At 32.0% G+C, this 5,458-nt stretch overlaps 1 protein-coding gene across 1 annotated transcript in view; it reads left to right on the forward strand.

The window, feature by feature from the left end:
* The window catches only part of LOC108688661, a 343,834-nt gene that overhangs the window by 279,103 nt on the left and 59,273 nt on the right, over positions 1-5,458 (forward strand). The gene's annotated exons all lie outside the window — the stretch shown is intronic.

The raw sequence follows: 5,458 nt of genomic DNA on the forward strand, positions 1-5,458 counted from the left end.
GTGTCTGTCTGTGTGTATCTTGTATACAGAATTCTCATTTGGTTTCTTTCTGTCGATGTATGCATTGAAGCGTTCGTATTGATCTTGGACCACAATGATCGCAAGCATTGTAGCGTACAGATTTTCAATATATAAGTTTTATTTATATAAGAAAACTAACATATTTTACGGCCGAAAAAATTTTCCATTATCTATTACAAATAATTTGGTTGTGCTTAATAATTCACATTTCTCTATATAAATATACTAAAAATATAGAAAACAATAATATTATTGGCGTATCGCAGATATAATATCCTATTATTCAATAAAAGCATTTTATTCTATATATAAAAGACTTATTTTATTTAAGAATTATATATTGTCTGTATTTTGCAACAAAGAAAGAATATATAAAATTACATGCAGGTATATATTATCTAATATATTACAAATAAGATTTTTAAAATATAATTTTTAGAAAGATTAATTAATTTTGTAATTAATTAAGTAATTTAACATTAATAATTTATTAATAATTATAACGATAATTGCGTTTGTATATGCATAATCGATGACATTCTGAAATTCCTGCAACGAAGTGCGAAATTTGTTATCAACAAAAAAGTACATAAACGAGAAGATTGTAGCATCAGTCTCGCGTTTAAAGCGGACTTCCAGCTGAGAACTGACGTACACTAAACTAAAGCCACTTCCTGTTACTCTCTCATTTTTTCCCTGGCATCAAAGTTGCGAGCGAGGTAGAATACTGCTCGACGGGGCAATTACTTTTAAGCGATACCGCGGTGTTCAAGGCTCGTCGGAGAACGATATCCTCACCTCGGATAAGCTTTCTTCATAATTAACTAAAGAGAGAGATGCAGGCATTAAAACGAAAATAACAATGAATCTTAACTTTGAGAGGCTGATAATAACCGATTTAGAGATGCATTGCTGCAACACCTGTAGTTTTAGAAACAAAACATTTTTTTTAATAGACGTATATTTTTATCGAAATTAAGTATTTTTGCTATGATTAGAAACAAAAATTAACATGAATAAATCTAAATGCGAGAATCGCCAAAGTTAGAATTAGACCAATACTTACATACATATTTTAAATAAATTTATCAGAAATATGACTACGCGTCAATTACTTTCAGGATTTCACAACACAATCAATCTAAAATATTAATAATCAACGATCTAATTAAATTTGGGATTTTTGTATTTCAGATTGATTCTGTTGAAAATTCGAAAATAATCGGTGCGCAGTCACATTTTTTAATATAAATTTATTTAAAATACATATATGTATATGTAGCTGATTAAGTTCTGTTATTTCAATATATTTTAATATAAATCAACTTTAAGTATTATTTTTAAAACCATTTTGTTAATTCTATACGTAAATATTAATAAAATGCTTAATGTACATTCAGTACCTCAATGATACTTGATATCATTTATTATATTAACAAAAGTTAATATACGGAATCTTTTGTAAAATAATAATAATAATTTTACATTTGAACTACATAATTAAAATTTACTTATTTTAGTTTATTATTTATTTTAATTTATATATAAAATTTCACAATTTTATTTTGTTATAATTTATACTTGACACATTATTTTATTTTAATTTATACTTCAGTTGATTATCGATTTCCAATTGTGCGTCCAGGATCGATGATGCTTCCGCCCGTGCCTCGCAATTGTAATTTAAAGCAACATAAAAACTTTCAGGCGTGCAACGCGCACGCATGAAACGTAAGTATCTTTACACGCATCACACGCATGTGTGACAAATGTCTCTTGCGTTACGTTTGACGAATGAATCGCGCCAATATGCATAGTGCGAGCGATGAACGTGGCATACACACTCTACGATAGCATTAACAGTTGTGGAATGCGTGACTGGATGAGAGCAGTTTTCAGCACAGAAACATAAACGAACAATTAATAATTACCGGTTAACAATGTTATAACATAATTAACATCCGGCGCTACGTACAAACAATTCAGTTTAGCTCTCGATAAGCAGCAAACTACTTTACATCGCGAAACAAAGAAATTCTGCTCTTCCTTTTGCTACAATTTCGAACTAATTTTAAATTTGTACGACGATGACAACTTACAATTACGAGCTAATACAATTTAGTATTCAGATTGGCATCGAAGTCAAGTGACAAATATTTGAAAATTTGCTTCTTAAGTCATGCGATCTAACTTGACAATGTAATCATTATTTCATACTAAAGAATGTTTATAATGTTGTAAAATGTTCTATTATTTGTTCATACGAATGAATCAATCACTTTCAAAATATGCGAAGATATTTAAATGTTAAATTGTACCTTAATTACTCATTCGGCAAATATTTTTATATTCTATTATAAAAATACTTCTATCATTTGCAAATATTTCTGTTTGCTCACACATTTAAGTAAATTTGAATGTTTTGTCTTTATAATTTTAATACATTTGATATTTATTATTTATAATTATATTCCTAAAGACTTTTCTATTTTCTATTTTTATCTTTGAAAAATTTTAAATAATCTTTGAAATCGATATGATATCTTCAACATTATTTTCTTATACAATATAGACGAAATATTCGAACTCGTAATACTAAACGATTCGCCTGATATGCAGATCTGGATCTTAAATTGAGATTGGAAGCGCGACTTTAAATGGGCCCTTCACTGTCCTCCGTTCTTCTTTCCCCAAGATATTGAACAACCAGACGGTAGGTGTATGAATAACAATGAAGCAGAAAGGAGGGCGAAAAAGATGGAAAAATGCTGTCCTCAAACACGAAATATATATAAACGCTCGAACTTTGCAATCAAATTAAATTATTTCTTATTGTTACAAATGATCGAATCTTTGATAGGAGGAAACAGACATTTTATTATTACGACTTAATCGTACATGTATTATATATATTAATCGATTATATGTCTATTTTTTGTGGGTTGATTAGAAAGACTATATTTAACTGACAGACATAAACTTCTCTCAATATTTTCGGTTTATTAGCCACTGATTGTCTGAATAATAGATGATGATTCATGATTCATTTAATTGATATTTAATAGCGTGCTGTTAATAGATACATACATCGATACATACATCGGATGAAAAACGATTATTTGATACAAGTTAACGACTTAAAATTATTTCAGTTACTTTCCTTTTTATATAACGTTACATATTAATTTGAATGTTATTCAAAAAATAATAATTGAGTATAAAATTACGATAATTTGTAACATATACGCATATGTACAATATTATGTATAAAAATTCAAGATCCAACCTCGATAGAACAAATTAACAAGTAGCTCGATTACAATTGCAAATATCTATCATCACAACACAGCAGCCAATTGTTTTAAAATAACAGCGCAAAAGTTAGTTTTGTATGACAGACGCATTTATTATTTTTATAACAATTTTGCTTGTGGATATAAAAATCAAATTGTTATACTCTTATACGCTCATACGTAAGAAAGTCTGTGACTTCAACGATCGTCGCACTTTTTGGGTAAATAACATTTCGAAAATGTAATATCTCGAACAACGTGAAATGTTTTATGACGACATTTGGAAGCAATATTTTCGCTATGGTGTATGAAAATACGAAAATCTACAAAATGAAACTACTAAATTGTAAACGTCATAACTTTTTTTAAACGTTACCCATGGGAAAAATAGTTTTGTTCAAGTACTTAAAAATTTAGCTAGATACAGATTTGAAAATAATTTTATTAAACCATTGAGATAATTATAAAACGCTCAAGTATGATAAGTGATACTGCAAAAAATGTTGTGACATTCTAGCAATCAGTTTGAGCATTCTACATAATTATTTTGATAGTCCAAAAATGTTATTTTATCTGTGTATAACGAAATTTTTAGATAAACCGTTCTTTAGCAAAACCGTTCTTTCCATATAAGGCTTGTAACTGTTCTAATCATCACAAGATCTATTGCATCTCACGTTACTCATCCGAGATTAATAAAACGAAGACACGCCAGAGAAATAACAAAGCGCATGATACTCGAATCGAAAAGTTCGATCGGTACTTGAAGGGGTTCGGCGTGGAGGGTCCTCCTCCTCCGCCGGTCCGGTCCATAAGAGGAAAAGACGTCCGTTCCGAATGGAGGGAGACCCGAGGAAGCGCGAGGATCGATTCTCGAAATCCCGGAACGCACGAGAGAAATGTTTGCACGAGAAAGCGCACCTCGGCACCCCCTAGGAGGACGCGCTTCGCCCTTGGAGGATTCACGTTTCGAGACCAATATTCTCGCCACCACCCTTAAAGATTATCCCCGAGTGTCTCTCTTGCCTCATCCGTCTGCGTACATATGTACATTTCCGCCGTGTATACGTATACGTCATAAATATTTCGCGCGTTCGCTTGCGCTCCATCGACAAACGCGAGATAGATTAATGAGATGGAGAACGCTACCTAGACGAAGCAGTGTCGCGGGAATAAAGCTATATTATATTCGCGGTCATTCAATTCTGAGTCAAATTTTGTTATTTTAACGGTCATACTACAAATGCAACAAGATATTTCTGGACCATATAATTATTTTTCCCTTCACGAATTATTAGGGCATGCAAAAGCACAATTTACGATTTGATTTATATATCGTGATTTATATAACGTAAATCATATTTATTTGTCTGTTGTTATAACTCTATATTGTCTTTCATAATCCTTTCATTTGTCTTTTATAATCCTTTCCGGTTTTATCAATCTCAAAGTTCATATCGACTTATCAATCCCTTGTACAGTTTGATCCACGATAGAACGTCTGATAGGACAGTACTCGATCGTTCGCATCGACATCCGCAATTTTCCTTTGTCGCTGTAAATCCAGCGCGACGAATCGACGTCGCGATCGGTCGAGATTGCTCGCACTATGAAATATGAAACGCGTACGCTTGACGGATGAAGCGCGAGTTCAAGGTGGCGGCGATGAGCCTCGCGATCCTGCGGGGCGGAGCGCACCAGGAATTGTGCACCGCATGTCGTATTTCTGCATGTCGAGAATCCGTACTAAGGAATTGACGAATCGGCACCTGCATGCCTGTAACTTATGGCTTGTTTTCTCTCTGAAGTGTGTAGCTTGTTAGTGTGTGTAACGCCTATTACTCTGTCTACTCTCTATACTCGATTCACTATACTCCCCTTCCTCAACGTCGCCAAACGACTTATCAGAAAACATCAGTTATCAGAGGAGGATTATCAGAGTTATTTCGACAGCAAGTTAAACATTTAGATAAATGGAATAAGTTGATGGTTATTGGTTGATGCTTGAATTTGACGTTTAATAAAAAATTTGATTGAAAAAATAAAATTTGTTGATTTTTTTTTAAAATCCCAAATTTTCTGCGTTCTAATAAAAGGGAAGTATTTGATAAAAAAACTTTCTTATTATTTAAATATACTTTAAT

Source organism: Atta colombica, unplaced genomic scaffold (assembly GCF_001594045.1).
Source record: "Atta colombica isolate Treedump-2 unplaced genomic scaffold, Acol1.0 scaffold238, whole genome shotgun sequence".
NCBI classification, from domain to species: domain Eukaryota; kingdom Metazoa; phylum Arthropoda; class Insecta; order Hymenoptera; family Formicidae; genus Atta; species Atta colombica.